Here is a 19,116-nt window from a genome sequence, read left to right as displayed (position 1 = left end):
ATATGTGAAATTAAATTGATATTGATGTGAATCAAAACATCGGGGCATATATAAGATAATCGCTTTAGTTAGTACTTGTTAAAAGAAGGCTACAAGAAGAAGTACAGAGTACGTTGATGAGTTAAATATTATCGGATCTCCTGTAGAGATTTCATATACAGTGAAATATTAAATGAAAGAGTTTGAGATGGAATCATTCTTATGGAAGATGTTGAAATAAGATTGTGCATAAAATTCGTTAGAACTACAAATTGGACATCTAGCAAAAGAGATATTATTTCAAAGATCCTTGCAGGATTTTACATGGAAAATTCTCATATATATTTGGTCCAGAAGAATCATAATAAGAAGGAATAAAAAAATAACAGCGTGTGATTTTTCGCTTCAATCTTTTACCTGAAAAGACCACACGACTACTGCAAGTGCACAATGAATCGGTTGTAGTATTTAAGGATCGAATCCTACAAAGAGAGAAGTAGTTCGGACAAGTCGTTAGAACGAGTAAAGGTAGGACAAACCAATAAAGAGGGGTTGTTGGTTGGTGTCACGATTTGCAAGTAAAAGTAAATAAGAAAGCAATAAGAAAGCAAGTAAATAAAACTGGAAAATAAGCAAGTAAGCAATAAGAGACAAACGTTGGGCATCAAGGGTATCGCAGGGGTTCAATGATCGCTATCTAAGAAATACTAGAATTAGGTTTGTTTACTTCCAAGTCTCGGGCATACGAAACACTAAGATTCGGCTAACCTTATGTTATAGAATTAGTCGGCTAAAATCCTTATACTTCGTTACTCAACCTATGCAGGCAACGACGCATATATCAAAGCAATAAGATCAATGTTCGATTCTAGTCCATAAAGCCCTATAACTAAGTGGTGTGTGCTTGTTATAACACGATACACATTCGTAAGCTAGGTCTAGCGTATTAAACAACCTTGTGAGCAATTTAAACACTTTGGATCACGATTTAGGACATGAATCTAACTACATGCATTAAGAAACAACTTACTTAGAAAGAATACAGTGTAAACGATCAAACAAAACCCTAAGTATCGCCACCTAGATGATCGATCATGTCCCCCCTTTGATTAACCCTTTAAACCCAACTAGAAAACTACTCTAGCATGGTTAAAGAGATCATCAAAGTAAGGCTTGATAAACTCATAAGAAAGAGATGAAAAAGAACTGAATAGGGTTTAGAGATTACTTCTTTGATTAATGTAGAATACAAGAGGTAAAACTTCACCTTAATAGATATTAGAGTAAACAAGAGAAAAGAGAGAGATTTGGTGGACTTCAAAGCATAGAACAAGGTAGACGACGATGGCTGCGCCTCTAGGGTTCTTCGTTGGCTTCTTGGTGAGTGCACACCTAGGTTTAGGACTTCCAACATGTATTTTAGGTCTTGGAGACCAAGTAGTCTGTTTAGAGGTAAAAACGTCTTTTCCCGTGAATTAGGTTAAGTGCAAACTCGAGTTCCTGGACAGGGTAGAAGCCTTAGTGACTGGGGTGGAGAGTAGGAGGTAGCCCGGGCTCGACCCTTGTGACCGGTGCGGCCTAGAAGCTCCGTAACGGTTGCATAGCTTCTGGCCAGTCTGGACATATCTTTACTCTTCTGGTTATAACTTCCGACCGGCTAGATGAAAAGCTCTGATTCCACTTCGAGGCGAATCCTGACTCTTCTAGCTTTCCAAAGCAACCAAGATCTCTTGATTTGGTAATCGGTAAGACCTCTAACAAACGCTATACTTCTGACGTACAGAAACTAGACTACAAGAAAAAACGTCATTTGCGACCCCCCATATTAGTTGCAAAACGGTAGCAAAATAGGGTTTTGTGATGCTTGCACGACTAACTAAGATAGTCGCAAAAAAACGGTCGCAACATTTTCCAGTCCCAAGATAGTCGCTAATTTGCGACGCTTGTCCAACATAAAATATAGCGTCGCAAATTAACGACTAATCTGTGACGGGTTAATCTCGTTGTAAATTTCCGACTAAAGAGCGACAAACGTAAGTTAGCAACTAGTTTGCGACTTGTTCAGTTCAAACGAAATAGTTCTTGGATCGAATATTTAGTCCCACATTAGTCGCAGACGATATATCTTTTAGTACCAATTTAGTCGCATAAGAGTCTTAATAATGTGCGACCAATTTAAGACTCTCATTATTGTGTAGCAAAAGAATCTTCTATTAGTAACCATTTTGATACTAGATTTGGAGTTTCTTGTAATAATGTTTAGTCACAGATTGGTCACATTTGTTATTTGGTTTGGTCACAGATTGGTAACATGTTAATAATCCCAAACCTGCATATTGGCTTTCAAATGCAAATAATCCCAAACCTGCAATACTGATTTCAAATGCAAATAATCCCAAACCTGCAATACTGATTTCAAATGCAAATAATCCATCATTCAAAAACACTAATAAAAACCATCCTAACAAAGTATTATAGAGTACAAAAACATAAGCAAATAAAAGAGTAGTTCATAGGGTTTGAATCAGTGTTAGATAAAGGAGAGGCTGGTGTGGTTGCAGCAGGTGCGAGTCCATCTGGTTGGATTGCTGCTTCTGTGGTTATTGGAAGGGTGCCTGTTTGTGTGTTGGTGGTATGATGACTGCTGGTTACAGGAGTAGAGAAGAGGACATGAAGGCTGCCATGTCAGGATCCTTTTCTTTCATAAGGAGGATTAGCTTCTCCAAGCTGGCGATCCGAGCTTGAGACATACGGTGCTCTGCATCACGTCTTGCATTTTCATCATCCTGATCAGAGATCTTGCGCTGTAGCTGATTTTAAAGCTCAACAACTATAACTGTAGAAGAAGAGCTCGCATAACTCTCCTTCCTTTTTCTTTTGTGTAGGGTCTCCGCAAGAGATCCAAGGCCATAAGGGTTGCTTTGGTCATCTGTATGAGTACACTGAAACAAAAAAACAAACATTCAGTAAAGTAAAAACATTCATTAAAGTAAAGACAAAAAACAAACATTCAGTAAACTTAAGACATAAATGAATTACCTTAAGGAAGATATCATTTATTTCATCAATGTTGAGTTCTCTAGGATGCTGAGAATGTTCAAAGGAAATCTTTGTAGTATCCTGACCCTCCTCTTCCAGTTCAGCCAATCTCTCTTCAAGTGTCTTCGTATACGCCTTAGCTACTTGTTCAGACTTTTGATCCACAAAAGATCCATCAGCTCTAGTATGCGTTCTCATAAATACTTCGCCAAGTGAAACTGGATGCCCCAACTCTTCCTCCTAAAATGAAAGACAAATAGATTATCAAGTGTAGAAATATTAGAAATTCTGTAAAAGTAAAGTGTTTGGATGGAAAGAAACATCTTACCATCTCTTGATGAACTTGGATAAAAGATTTCTGACTGGCTAAGTGTTTGTGCACTCCAAGTCCGCCACGATCAGAATTTCTGCACTGTGAAGCATTCTCACTCTTCTCTATAGCATCAGCGGTTTTCCAAAACTGCTGCATCTCAGCCCAAAGTGTCTTACCAATCCAAGTTGGTTGTACACATGTCTTCTTCACTTGACTGACAATCCCTTTCATCCGTTTCTTGGCTATAACCAAGAATCCTTCTCTCACAAGGGCAATAATTCCAATATCCCAATTAAACTCCCGCTACATAACACAAAACAGTAAGTTAGTTATAACAGACTAAGTCAAGTATACTACAGCAAGAGAGAATGAAAGCTATATATATATATATATATATATATATATATATATATATATATATATATGTGTGTGTGTCATTACCGCAAAAGTCCTGAAATATCTCTCTCGTTTGTCTACCGGAGTAACCTTCCAGCTGTAGTAAGGCCCATCAAACTTCCTCCTAAAGATTCTGGAAATCGCTCGGGACAGCCTCCCTTTGTGCCGGTTAAACCTGTTACAATAACAGGCTATTAGTAGATAAAGCAAACAACTTAGGACACTCTAATGTACTCAACAGATTAGTTAAATAAACAAGACTCTAATATAGCAAACACATTGCAAGTACAGAAGATAAACGTATGAGGCTTGACTGTCACATTTAGAATTAAGGAGCAAGTGTACATATAAGCATATAGACACAGGGGCTGTTTGATTATAGACATATAAGCATATTCAAATCCATTATTAAATCAAACATACAAGCATATTGACTGTTTTTATGTAAACCAACTAAGGAGACATCTTAAGCTAATCAAGAATGCTCAGACGACTAATTCAAACAATGCTTAGACTAATTCAAAAATAATTCTCAGATTCAAAAACAATGCTCAGACTAATTCAAACAAGGCTCATACTTATTCAAAAACAATGCTCACACTTATTCAAACTACTGCTCAAACAAAATTCAAAAAATGCTCAGACTTCTTCAAAAACAATTCTATCAGACTTATCCAAAACAATGCTCAGACTTATCAAACAATGCTCAGACGTATCAGACAATGCTCAGACTTATCAAAAGCAATGCTCAGACTTCTTCAAAAAACATTATATCAGATTTATCCAAAACAATGCTCAGACTTATCAAACAATGCTCAGACTTATCAAAAGCAATGCTCAGACTTATCAAAAACAATTCACATTCAAAAAAAATACTAGACTGAGGGACACAGAGTTTATACCACAATGTTTAAACGCCTGGGATTGGGTCTCCAGTCAGAAGTGGTAGATGTTCTCGGCCTGGAAGGAATAGCAAACGATCCAGCATTTCTTGGTAGTCTTCATTTGGATTAGGGTTCTCTTGGTGATCTTCGTTTCCTACTTCATCCTCCACTTCATCTCCAAGGTCTTGGTTTTGTTGTATCACTTGGTGATTCACATCATGTTCCGGTAGAGGCTGGGGAGGAGGAGACGGTGGATGTGGCTGATGTTGCGGCTGAGGAGGAGGAGTATGTGGATGTGGCTGATGTTGCGACTGAGGAGGAGGAGTCTGTCGACTGAGAGGACGAGTCGCATGGGATTGGGTCGCAGACTGTGTGGCTGATGGGTTCGATGAGTGAGAAGATACTCTGACCCCATTCGTAGTGAGTGGTGGTCTCTGACCAACATAGGTTTGGACTCGAGACGCTACTGGTCTGCTGGTCTGGCCCCTTCCGCGGCTACTAGTCTGGCCCCCTCCGTGGCTACTTGTCTGGCCCCCTCCGCCGTTACTGGTCTGGCCCCCTACAGCGGTTACTACTCCACTGTTCTGGCCTCCTCCAGCAGCTACTGCTCTGGCCTTCTGGACTCCTCCAGCGGCTACTGCTCTGGCCTTCTGGACTCCTCCAGCGGCTACTGCCCTGATGTTCTGGCCCCCACCGCGGCCTCATGATGATTTACTTTCAGGCGCCATGAAAATCGCAGAATTGGACTGAGATTTGAGTCGAAATTTAGGGTTTGGAACTCAGATTCGAACCAGAGGAAAGGAAAGAAGTGTTTTGGGACTGAGATTCAAAGAATTGAGGAGATTTGAGAAGATTTCAGGAGATTTGAGACGAAGAATCGAAAATCGTCGGGAAAGAGAATCGAAACCGCCCAAACACATAAGAAAATGAAGAATCGACTTTGTTTTAACCTAATAATTAAGTGTATTAGTTGCTCTTTAGTCGCAAACTAGTGACAAACCAAAAAAAATGGGGAGAATCGAAACCGCCCAAACACTTAACCAAAATCATAAAAATTTCATAAAGCGTAGCTAAATGGTCGCTATATTTGTCGGTAAATAGTCAGAAGATACGTCCCAAAACAGTCGCTAAATGGACAGGGGTCCCAAACTAGTCCCAATTTAGCGACTCATTTGTGACTGTTTTATATTAGTCACAAGACAAAATTTAGAAATCTTCACATTAATTGTGATAAAAAATGGTGATATATATCACCCACAAACACTCATATTAGTGTTATAGAGGTTATAAAAGTGTTTTAGGTAGAAAAACTTTGCTAAAGTCAAGTAATATAGATATTTTACTAAATCCCTAAACATTACTCATATGAGTAATGTAAAAGTATAAATAGATTTAGTACTTGTGAATGTTTAATTGTTGATATGTCTATATTTTACTTGTTTTGAGCATTCATTTGTCGTCAATTTAGCATCATTTCACCACTGTTTCATACCATTTCTTATCACTTGTCGTCACTTTACATGTTTAGGATAGCTTTGCATGCATGTTGCACATTTCTTTGGTTTTCAGGTGATTTGGGGCTACTAATGAGCACTCAGTCGAGCACTCTCAGCAACCTCCAGCAAAACCACTCGACCACATCTTCTCATCACCAAGTGGAAGACGCAGTCGAGCATCACCAGCAGATTCTCCTCAGAACCACTCGATTACCACCTCCTTGGAGTACTCGATTACATCTTCAATGCCATAACTCGACTGCATCTTCAAGCCGCCACTCGATCTCGTGGTCGAGCACACGCTCCTTCAATAACTCAACTGACCACTCGATTGCATCACCAGGAACCATTCGATTGCATCACCAGTCACCAACTCGACTGACCACTCGATCCCCGCTCCTTACAGCCACCTGATCACAAGCTTAAGAGTCTTCTCAGATCCGCACTCAACCAGACATTGAGCATAAGGAAGAGAAGAGGATGAAGCATTACATCATGACTGGAGCAAGAATCCACCAAGACGTCAACTTTACTCGATTGCTCCTACTCGATCACAAGGGTCGAGTACTCTCTTAAACCGTTTTAAAACCTTGTCGTTTTGTGTTTTAGGGCTTCCTAGTATTTACTATAAATAGGTTGTTTCTCTTAATTTTCAGAACTAAGTTTTTATTTCTGGAGAACAATTAGTGCTTTCTTCATATTTGTAATCCAGATTTCTCTTAATCTATTGAGTATTTGCTTTTGATTTCTTCTACAAAGTTGTTCATCTTGTTGAGATCTTGCTAATATGAACTTTTTATGTATTTCTGGGTTTGTGTTCTTAGTTATGAATTTTGAGTAGTGATTAGGGTTCTTGAGAATGGGTTAGAGTAGCTTAGAATCTTTAATCTGATAGGTGGTTGAGTTTGATTGGTAGATCCTTTCTTGATTAGTTGTTCTTAATGCTAATTGCTTTCTGATCAACTGGAATCTGAGCCCAGACATTTCCGCACCCAAAAGGTGTTCGATGAAATATCTGAACCACTAATTCCAGAGATTCGTGGCTCTGTACCAAGGTATTGGTTACAGGGAGCGTCTTGGCTTAGACTTGTTGTTTCGTAATGCCTGTTAAGTTAGCTCTCGTCAATGGTGATTGAGTCTGGGACTAGCTTTGCTTGAGGATCTCTGTTGCGGTAGCACTTTGATTTGGTTATTGAACTTGTTGTCTAGGGATAATTTGTTGAGCATGTTAACCACCTGTTAGATTAAGGAGACTTCACTACTCGATTACCCCATCCTCGGGAATTTCTCTTCCAATTGATTTCTTTGTTTACATCACTTTTGATTGCTTGATCTTGTCACTTGTTGTTTAGTTTTATCATTTCTAGCCTGTTTCATTTGAAGTACTCGACCACACCCAGTAGTTTGGTAACAAACTGTGCAGTCGAGTACCCAGTTTACAGTTTCTGTTAAGTTACTCGACCTGATACTCGACCACACCCAGTGCTTGGCTTCAAGCTGTGTTGGTCGAGTATATTGCCTGTTATTGTTAGAATTTCTGTTTCTGCATGATCACTAGAACTGTTAACAACATCAAACCTGTTATTGCTTGGCTTGACTCTGTGATATCTGATTGCATCTTGATTGCTAGCATCACACCCATTTGGATTGACACCTTAAATACTACAATGACATGATAGTACTTTAAGGAATTGAGAACTAGTTAAAATCTTACTATCAATTTGGCGCCGTTGCCATTTGGGTGTTTGTTTGTTACATTTGAGATTTCAGACTTGCTTAGATCAAGTTCTATTTCAATTTTCACTTAGGTTACTAAATTTGTGTTTTTCTTGTTGTCTTCTTGATCCAGGTACAACCCTGCTATATGAAAACTCGATCAAAAGGCAACCAGAACCTCCTTTTCAACGATAACATTGACCGTATTGACAGAGAACTAAGGGAAAGGAGAGACACTACAGACCTTGAACACAACCATCCTTTCAGAATGGCTGATGAACAAGATGTCAACAATCTGCCTGCAAACATTGGTGCTGGAGATGCACCAAGAAACCACCATCAGAGGCAAGGAATTGTGCCTCCTGCTGTCCAAAACAACAACTTCGAGATTAAAAGTGGTCTCATCTCGATGATTCAAGGAAACAAGTTCCATGGTCTGCCTCTGGAAGATCCCTTAGACCACTTGGATAACTTCGACAGGCTCTACAGCCTAACCAAGATAAACGGTGTTAGTGAGGACAGTTTCAAGCTGCGCCTGTTTCCCTTCTCACTGGGAGACAAAGCACACCAATGGGAAAAGACGTTACCTGCTGGCTCCATCACATCTTGGGACGATTGCAAGAAGGCCGTCTTAACAAAGTTCTTCTCAAATTCAAGAACTGCAAGGCTTAGGAATGAAATCTCCAGTTTTACCCAAAAGCAGTCTGAATCCATTTGTGAAGCCTGGGAGAGATTCAAAGGCTACACTATACAGTGTCCACACCATGGTTTCAAGAAGGCTTCTCTACTAAGCACACTCTACAGGGGAGTTTTGCCCAAGATCAGAATGTTGCTGGACACTGCTTCTAATGGGAATTTCTTGAATAAGGATGTTGAAGAAGGCTGGGAATTAATTGAGAACTTAGCTCAATCCGATGGTAATTATAACGAGGATTTTGATCGCTCTAACAGAGGAATTGGAGATTCGGATGCAAAGCATAGTAAAGAGATGAAAGCTCTTAATGAGAAACTGGATAGGCTTCTCCTTGGCCAGCAGAAGCATGTGCACTTTCTACTTGATGACGAGCAGTATCAAGTCCAAGATGGGGAGGGGAACCAGTTAGAAGAGGTCAGCTACATCAACAATCAAGGTGGCTACAAAGGGTATAACAACTTTAAGACTAACAACCCCAACCTTTCTTACCGTAGCACCAACGTTTCTAATCCACAGGATCAAGTGTATCCTCCACAACAACAACAGGGTCAGAATAAACCTTTTGTTCACTACAACCAAGGTTTTGCTCCCAAGCAACAATTTCAGGGGAACTACCAGCAGCAACCACCACCTGGGTTTGCACCTCAGCAACACCAAGGTTCTGCTGCTCCTGATTCTGACATGAAGCAAATGCTACAACAGCTTCTCCAAGGACAAGCATCTGGCTCCATGGAGATTGCTAAGAAGATATCTGAATTACACAATAAGCTGGACTGTAGCTACAATGACCTGAATGTCAAAGTAGAGGCATTGAATTCCAAAGTCCGATACTTAGAGGGACAATCTGCATCTACTTCTGCTCCAAAACCTCCAGGGCAACTCCCAGGGAAAGCAATTCAGAATCCGAAGGAATATGTTAATGCCATTCGCCTTCGCAGTGGTCGAGAGCTACAAGCTCGACCTAGCCCCGCACCAGTCACTGAGGACAGTGCAGACCAAGTTGGGGAGGATTTCAGTCTCTATGAAGATCAAGCTGACAAGCTGTTGGTGTCGGATCCCGCACCAGAAGTACGAGACCAACCAAAGATTGCCACGTAATCAAGATAATGGCCCATAAAGGATGAAGCCCATTGGACCCGTGAGCTGAAGGGATGGTCGAAGTGGTTGTCACCATTTCGAGAATCCGAAGTGACTGCACTGTGACACGAGTTCGGTGTGGAAGACACGGGAAAGTCGGTTCAAGGACACTAGGGCCAAAAGAGACGAGGCCCATGAAGATCAGAGTCAACTCAAATTCAAACGTTGAGCATTAAAGCCGAAGAATCAAAACGGACACATTTAAGAAGAAATAATTGTACTTAATTGCTCATTTTAATGTCGTTTATCTATGTATAAATATAGAGGCCAATGGTCATGTAAAAGGGAGCTTCCTCTCAAGAGAGAAATACTATAGCAATTTTCGTATCAATTTATAAGTTTTTACATATTCATTTTTGTCCCTCAAGAATAATCTTTCCCGCTTAACAAAATACTTGAGTGTGTGAATCCGACATCCACATTTTGGCGCCGTCTGTGGGGATATTAAGTTCTTGAGTGGTCAGATTTTTTCTTTATCACACTTCCGAGATAAGCAACAATGTCCGGAGGAGACGCTGCTGAGACATCATTGGCCGAAACCCTCAAAGCTATGCAGCAAACCATGTCGGACATATCACAAAAGTTCTCGGATGTGGAAAAGGCCGTCGATACGTTGCAAACATCCCAGGTATCTCTTAGTCAAAACGTCAATAATATACAAACTCGTGTTCGCTCTTTAAGTGCAGGAAACCCGGTGGGAATCCGAAGAGGGATATTCAACTCGCCAAGTTCCGCTGCACGAAATGAAACCAGCGGACAAACAACTCCCGGTGCTACTAATAATGTAGCTCAGACGTCGGAAGAAGAGACGCAGCTCGGGGATGAAGAACAACTTGCAGCTCAGTACGAGCAGGAGAACCTCGACCAGTTCGAGACCATGAGGAAGGTTAGCCAGGAATTAAAAGAAATGAAATCAAAATTTCATCAGGCTACAAGTTCGGAGCCAGACATCAATCGAGTCATTGAAGAAGCTAGGCGAACCCCTTTTATCCCGCGAATTGCAAGTTTGAGGATCAAAGATTCCCGGAAGCTCAAGTTGGACCCTTACAGCGGATTGGAGGATCCAAAAAGCTATCTCGCAGCTTTTCTGATCGCTGCTGGAAGAGTCGAATTGGATGAAGCTGATGAGGATGCAGGATACTGCAAGCTTTTTTCGGAGAATCTGTGTGGCCAAGCTCTAATGTGGTTCACCCAATTAGAGCCGGGTTCGATCAGCAATTTCAACGAACTATCAGCCGTGTTCTTAAAGCAATACTCTATCCTTATGGATAAAAGCGTTTCGGATGCCGATCTTTGGAACTTAACGCAAGGATCTAATGAGTCACTTCGAGTTTTCATCACCAAATTCAAAGGAGTGCTGTCAAAGCTCCCAAGAATCTCACAGCAATCAGCTTTATCTGCCCTACGAAAAGGATTGCGACATGATTCAAGGTTTAAAGAAGACCTAATACTTCATAAACCAGACACAATTCAGGATGCACTCTTTCGCGCGAACAATTGGATGGAGGTAGAGGACGAAAAAGAAAGTTTTGCCAAAAGAAATAAACAAGAAAAACCAGCAATCACTGTCCCTGCCAGGAAGTTCGAGCCTAGGGAGAGCAAAGGACCAAAGAGGTTTGGGTCGCAACCCTTCAACAATACCGTCGGGAAGCAATTCCAAGGGAAAGGAAGATCAAACACTTGGGTCCGTGATGAAAGTCTATATTGCGACATTCATAAAGTAACCGGACATTTAACCAAGGATTGCAGCGTTCTTAAAAAGCACCTCGCAGAGCTTTGGGCTAGTGGCGATCTTTCTAAATTCAATATAAAAGATTTTGTGAAGGAATACCACGAAGCAAAGGAAAACTCCAAAGATCAAGATTCCAAAAGACCAAGGTTATCCAACGAGGAAGAACCAAGGAGTTCGAAGGGTAAGATCAATGTGATTCTAGGAGGCTCCAGATTTTGCGGAGATTCAATAAGTTCCATCAAAAAGCATAGGCGAAATGTCTTACTCAAAGCAAGCTTGAGCGAAGAAATTGATTTTCAAGGTGCCCCAATATCATTTAACGAAGAAGAAACACGGCATCTCGAAAGGCTACACTATACAGTGTCCACACCATGGTTTCAAGAAGGCTTCTCTACTAAGCACACTCTACAGGGGAGTTTTGCCCAAGATCAGAATGTTGCTGGACACTGCTTCTAATGGGAATTTCTTGAATAAGGATGTTGAAGAAGGCTGGGAATTAATTGAGAACTTAGCTCAATCCGATGGTAATTATAACGAGGATTTTGATCGCTCTAACAGAGGAATTGGAGATTCGGATGCAAAGCATAGTAAAGAGATGAAAGCTCTTAATGAGAAACTGGATAGGCTTCTCCTTGGCCAGCAGAAGCATGTGCACTTTCTACTTGATGACGAGCAGTATCAAGTCCAAGATGGGGAGGGGAACCAGTTAGAAGAGGTCAGCTACATCAACAATCAAGGTGGCTACAAAGGGTATAACAACTTTAAGACTAACAACCCCAACCTTTCTTACCGTAGCACCAACGTTTCTAATCCACAGGATCAAGTGTATCCTCCACAACAACAACAGGGTCAGAATAAACCTTTTGTTCACTACAACCAAGGTTTTGCTCCCAAGCAACAATTTCAGGGGAACTACCAGCAGCAACCACCACCTGGGTTTGCACCTCAGCAACACCAAGGTTCTGCTGCTCCTGATTCTGACATGAAGCAAATGCTACAACAGCTTCTCCAAGGACAAGCATCTGGCTCCATGGAGATTGCTAAGAAGATATCTGAATTACACAATAAGCTGGACTGTAGCTACAATGACCTGAATGTCAAAGTAGAGGCATTGAATTCCAAAGTCCGATACTTAGAGGGACAATCTGCATCTACTTCTGCTCCAAAACCTCCAGGGCAACTCCCAGGGAAAGCAATTCAGAATCCGAAGGAATATGTTAATGCCATTCGCCTTCGCAGTGGTCGAGAGCTACAAGCTCGACCTAGCCCCGCACCAGTCACTGAGGACAGTGCAGACCAAGTTGGGGAGGATTTCAGTCTCTATGAAGATCAAGCTGACAAGCCAACAGAAGTACTCGACCCTCCACTTGACCATGTTACTCGTCCACCAATTCCAGTAACATCACCCACTGCTCTTCAACCAGTTGCTGCTAAAAACAAGAAGAAGGTTTTTGTTCCTCCTCCTTACAAGCCCCCACTTCCATTTCCTGGTCGTCACAAGAAAGCGTTGGCAGATAAGTACAGAGCTATGTTTGCCAAGGACATCAGAGAAGTTGAATTGAGGATACCTCTTGTTGATGCTCTCGCACTTATTCCGGATTCCCACAAGTTTCTGAAAGACTTGATCATGGAGAGAATAAAGGAAGTGCAAGGGATGGTTATGGAGAGCCATGAGTGCAGTGAAATCATCCAAACGAAGATTATTCCCAAGAAATTGGGAGATCCTGATTCATTTACCTTACCTTGCTCTCTAGGTCCTTTGGCCTTTAGTAACTGCCTATGTGATCTAGGTGCTTTTATAAGTCTCATGCCTCTCTCCGTGGCCAAGAGACTAGGTTTCAGCAAGTATAAACCTTGCAACATCTCCTTGATCCTGGCTGATGAGTCTATCAGACTACCGCATGGGTTATTAGAAGATTTGCCTATTAAGATTGGAAATGTTGAAATCCCCACAGACTTCATAGTGCTAGAAATGGATGCAGAACCAAAAGATCATTTAATCTTAGGTAGACCCTTCTTAGCCACTGCTGGAGCTATCATTGATGTTAAGAATGGGAAGATTGATCTTAATCTGGGAAATGATTTCAAAATGAAGTTTGACATCAATGACGCCACGAGAAAGCCAACAATTGAAGGACAAACCTTCTTAGTAAAGATAATGGATCGCCTAGCTGATGAACTGCTAGAGGAGGTTGCTGAGGAAGATCACCAACACACTTCTTTGACTAAGAATGGTGAAGCAGGATATCTTCTCACTGAAACCTTGAGTTGTGGTAAGTCATTAGATTCACACAAGGAAGTAGCAGGGTCAGAGGTCTTAAAAGACTTGTTTGAGTCAGAAATAGTGGGTAAGGCAGCATATGAAGCAAGCTCAACACATGTTCAACCAACTGACTCGAGTATACACTTGAGCAAGCCTTCAACTAGTCTGGAGAACTCTAGCTCGATCAAACATCTTGACAAGCTGCTAGAGTCTAGCAACTCCGCGCCAGATAGCTGGTTAGAGCTCAAGGAGAGGTCCAAATGGCAGGACAAAACCATAAGGGAGTTAGTAGATATTGTGAAAGAGCTGAAGGATCAAATCAAGGAGCTCCATGGAAAAGCCAACCAAGTGCCACTCAACATCAAGAACGTCCAAAATGATGGAGCCACTACTGTGGTCAGCAAAGAAGGATGTGAATTCACATTGAAATGGTCTAGAGAAGAAGACCATCCTCCTGATCAAAAAGAAGGTTTCTTCAAGGACATGGCCACTGAGTACTCAATTGCAGACCTATCAGAAGAGCATGCTGAGTTTGACGATGCATCTACTGAAGAAGAAGAGGAGACCTCGTTTCCTCTCTGCAAACCACCCTAAGCCTAATGAGGAGTCAAGCTTAGAGACTTAAAACAAGCTCACTTGGGAGGAAGTCCCATGTCTATCCACGTACATATTTTTATTTCCTTGTTATTTTTAATGCGTTTGGTAGTGTTTTGGTTTTCAGGAAATGAGTATCAAGTGCAAAGTAAGTGGTCTTGATTTTTGAATTTTGGAGGTTATACTCGATGAAGCATATGGGATGACAGTGGTACAGTGCAATCGAGTATGGAGTGGGGTTTTGGTTCCAAGATTTTTGGATTTTCAACATGTCACTCTATCACAAGAGGCACATGGTAATGAAGAGTTGCAGTCGAGTATGATGTGATTTTTGATCTAAATTTTTCAAAATCAACATCATACTCGACCAACACAAGCCACATGGTAATGAGATGACATGGTCGAGCATCAAGAAGGAGAAGGAGCAGAAGCACAAAAGCAAGACTCCTCAATGGCCTGGCAGTTTACACAAAGCAGGCATTGATGAGCACATCAACTCCTTCTTCAGTTGAGGTAACAACTCCATTTCTCACTGATTATACCATTTCATGTCTTCTTTCTTTATTTATTTGTCTTGAGTACTCTCTTCCAAGTATGGTCACACAGAGGACTGTGTGATTTAAGTTTGGGGGAGGGCTCAAGAAGTATCTGATGTGTTTGCTTTGTTCTTGTTTTCAAATTTTTCTTGCATTGTATATATTGTCTGCATTCATCTATGTTATTGGAAAAACCCTATAAATTTGAAAAATTTCTGAAAATGATTTCACAAAAATAGAGTGTTCATGTAGTTGCATTTTCATTTTAAGATTGAGTCTAGAAGGTTTCATATAGGATTGTTGCATTTGCATAGGAGATGATGATGAGATAACCTTGTAAGCATGCTCATTTACTGAATGAATTCAATGCACTCGTTATTAGTTGTTTAATGCTTGTGATAGAACTTGAATTAAGACTGCACCATATTTGGAATTCACAACTTGACTCTCTTGTTTTAATTGAAGCATGCTTGATGTGATTCTTTTCCCTATCTATTAGAACCTGAACTTGACTTGTAATTATCATGTCTTTGCATTGTTGTTGAACTTGTGGCTACCAATATACATACTTGGATTTTCTTTCACCTTCCACCACTCTTGCTAATCCAAGTAGCTGATTCCCATTATTGGAACAGTTTTCCCCACCCTGAACCTAACTTTTCTTTCAAGCCCTGAATAAATTTGTGTGTGTGTGAGGCCTATTTCCGGATTGAGCTTGGTAGAAAGTGTTAGGTATGAACCGACAAGAATATTATCCCTTGTAGTTCTAGTCCACGATTTTTGGGCTAGATAGGACTAGGTGGGAGTTTTACTTTGGGTTTGGGAATGTGTTTGCAAAGAAAATGAGAAAGAAAGACAAGTGTTATTGTTCTTAGGAGATGGAAGTGAAACAGAAAAGAATATCATGTTAGTCTAGTAAAGGATTTGGGAAGCTTGAAAAATAAAAGAAGTTAAGCTCTATGCAAAGTAAAAAGAAAGGCAAAAGCCTAGAAATGTCTTAAGTCATGAGATGAGAAGAAGAGCCTTAGTTGTAAAAGAAAGTCCCAATCCGCTAGAAAGTCTAAAAGAAAACCTCTCCTAGAACAAAACCAAAAAGAAAGAATGGGTTGATCCAAGAGTTTATTGAAACATGCCTTGAGTGCAAAGGGTAGAAACAGGATCATTTCTGGGGTTTAGAGATAGGACCATCTATGGAGTTTGATATGTTTATGGTTATTTGGGTAGATGGGGTCTGTTCTTGTATGCATAGGTTGGTTCTAACCTTTAGCATTCTACTAAAGCTCTGTCCATTCAAGAGAGTTCCCTGTTACTGTGAAAAAGTCTGAACCATTTACAGAGGAACCATCTTTGTTTCTCAGCCCTGTCCTTTAAACCAAATGAGTTCCTCAACAATGTTTTGCTTGATTCATGGTTTGAGCTTAATCAATGTTAAAGGGAATTGATGATCTGAAGGTGTGTGTAGATTGGAACAAATGTTAGGTTGTCTTGTGATGAATATGGCTATAGTTTTTAAGTAGAGTTTGGTCTCTATGCATTCCACAATTACTAACTTGGACATTGAGTTCATTTGCTTTGTCTGCATGCTTTTGTTCTGAGTCCCCGCTTTCAAACCTCTCCTCCAGCTTGTTCTTAATTGTTTGCTTGAGGGCAAGCAAAGACTAAGTTTGGGGGAGTTGATATGTCTATATTTTACTTGTTTTGAGCATTCATTTGTCGTCAATTTAGCATCATTTCACCACTGTTTCATACCATTTCTTATCACTTGTCGTCACTTTACATGTTTAGGATAGCTTTGCATGCATGTTGCACATTTCTTTGGTTTTCAGGTGATTTGGGGCTACTAATGAGCACTCAGTCGAGCACTCAGTCGAGCACTCTCAGCAACCTCCAGCAAAACCACTCGACCACATCTTCTCATCACCAAGTGGAAGACGCAGTCGAGCATCACCAGCAGATTCTCCTCAGAACCACTCGATCACCACCTCCTTGGAGTACTCGATTACATCTTCAATGCCATAACTCGACTGCATCTTCAAGCCGCCACTCGATCTCGTGGTCGAGCACACGCTCCTTCAATAACTCGACTGACCACTCGATTGCATCACCAAGAACCATTCGATTGCATCACCAGTCACCTACTCGACTGACCACTCGATCCCCGCTCCTTACAGCCACCTGATCACAAGCTTCAGAGTCTTCTCAGATCCGCACTCAACCAGACATTGAGCATAAGGAAGAGAAGAGGATGAAGCATTACATCATGACTGGAGCAAGAATCCACCAAGACGTCAACTTTACTCGATTGCTCCTACTCGATCACAAGGGTCGAGTACTCTCTTAAACCGCTTTAAAACCTTGTCGTTTTGTGTTTTAGGGCTTCCTAGTATTTACTATAAATAGGTTGTTTCTCTTAATTTTTAGAACTAAGTTTTTATTTCTGGAGAACAATTAGTGCTTTCTTCATATTTGTAATCAAGATTTCTCTTAATCTATTGAGTATTTGCTTTTGATTTCTTCTACAAAGTTGTTCAACTTGTTGAGATCTTGCTAATATGAAGTTTTTATGTATTTATGGGTTTGTGTTCTTGGTTATGAATTTTGAGTAGTGATTAGGGTTCTTGAGGATGGGTTAGAGTAGCTTAGAATCTTTAATCTGATAGGTGGTTGAGTTTGATTGGTAGATCCCTTCTGGATTAGTTGTTTTTAATGCTGATTGCTTTCTGATCAACTGGAATCTGAGCCCAGACATTTCCGCACCCAAAAGGTGTTCGATGAATTGTCTGAACCACTAATTCCAGAGATTCGTGGCTCTGTACCAATGTATTGGTTACAGGGAGCGTCTTGGCTTAGACTTGTTGTTTCGTAATGCCTGTTAAGTCAGCTCTCGTCAATGGTGATTGAGTCTGGGACTAGCTTTGCTTAAGGATCTCTGTTGCGGTAGCACTTTGATTTGGTTATTGAACTTGTTGTCTAGGGATAATTTGTTGAGCATGTTAACCACCTGTTAGATTAAGGAGACTTCACTACTCGATTACCCCATCCTCGGGAATTTCTCTTCCAATTGATTTCTTTATTTACATCGCTTTTGATTGCTTGATCTTGTCACTTGTTGTTTAGTTTTATCATTTCTAGCGTGTTTCATTTTAAGTACTCGACCACACCCAATAGTATGGTAACAAACTGTGCAGTCGAGTACCCAGTTTTTAGTTTCTGTTAAGTTACTCGACCTGATACTCGACCACACCCAGTGCTTGGCTTCAAGCTGTGTTGGTCGAGTATATTGCCTGTTATTGTTAGAATTTCTGTTTCTGCATGATCACTAGAACTGTTAACAACATCAAACCTGTTATTGCTTGGCTTGACTCTGTGATAGCTGATTGCATCTTGATTGCTAGCATCACACCCATTTGGATTGACACCTTAAATACTACAATGACATGATAGTACTTTAAGGAATTGAGAACTAGTTAAAATCTTACTATCACCAGTTCTTCCATGGTCCCATGAAATTGCTTTGCCATGTTGTGCGAATGAATTTGTAGACAGAGGGGTCAATACCAAACCTGAGAAAAGAGAACAAAACATTAGATTCGAAGACAACAATGAAGAAACTTATTCAAACCAAACAAACATTGTGTGGTTATTTTAAACTAACCATAAAGCTCCATTAAGCTTCCTTGGGTGCAGGTGTGGCTGGGATTCTCTTTCAGGAGCACTCAGCAATGCATCAAGAGTTCTTTGGCTGCAGTTGTTTGCATGTGACGACGTAGCGCTTGGAGATGGAGTGGCTCCTGGTGGTACAGTTCCATTTGGTACAGCTCCAGGAGGTACCCTTCGATGGTTTAGCTCTTGCAAAAAAATCAGAAACAAGTACAAATCATAAACAAAAGATCTATAACCCTAGACAAAGAGTGAAATCGAACAAAGAGAAAAATCGAGAAAAGGCATAGACTAATTGAATCCTAGACAGTCCTAAACATCCACAATAACATCAGATCTAACAAAAAATCGAGAAGGAGAAGAAGAGACGAAGAAAACGTACATGCCGGACCCGAGCCAGAGTTTCGTGGATGCCGGCGGTCCTGCTGTCGGCTGGAGGAAGCCATGGCAGTTCAATGGTGAAGAGATGTGACGATGAAGAGACAAAGAGATGAAGGGATGAAGAGAGGAGGCTAGGGTTTCAGATTTTTCTAAGTGTTGAGAGTTGTTGGTTTCTCTTCGTGAATAATGTGTGAGAGTGTTAGTATTTATTGGGCATTTATAATATTTAGGCCCAAAATTTTGGGTTGGGTTAACGTGGGAAAACAAAAAATTTCTATTGGGAATAGCCCAAGGAT

General features: G+C 40.8%; 1 long non-coding RNA gene and 1 pseudogene across 1 annotated transcript; both read right to left on the bottom strand.

Moving 5' to 3' along the window:
• Positions 1 to 2,795: 2,795 nt before the first annotated feature.
• On the bottom strand, positions 2,796 to 5,976 carry LOC110226791 (annotated as a pseudogene).
• Positions 5,977 to 18,306: 12,330 nt separating this feature from the next.
• On the bottom strand, positions 18,307 to 18,806 carry LOC9299176. The gene is made up of 2 exons (XR_002330710.1): positions 18,435 to 18,806; positions 18,307 to 18,342 (listed from the first exon to the last, which is right to left on the bottom strand). It is a non-coding gene; the product is annotated as an uncharacterized LOC9299176 (long non-coding RNA).
• Between the last annotated feature and the right edge of the window lie 310 nt (positions 18,807 to 19,116).

This window comes from Arabidopsis lyrata, assembly GCF_000004255.2.
Source record: "Arabidopsis lyrata subsp. lyrata unplaced genomic scaffold ARALYscaffold_25, whole genome shotgun sequence".
Classification (NCBI taxonomy): Eukaryota; Viridiplantae; Streptophyta; class Magnoliopsida; order Brassicales; family Brassicaceae; genus Arabidopsis; species Arabidopsis lyrata.
Note: the sequence above shows the minus strand (reverse complement) of the source record. Positions and strands in the feature narration are given on the sequence as shown.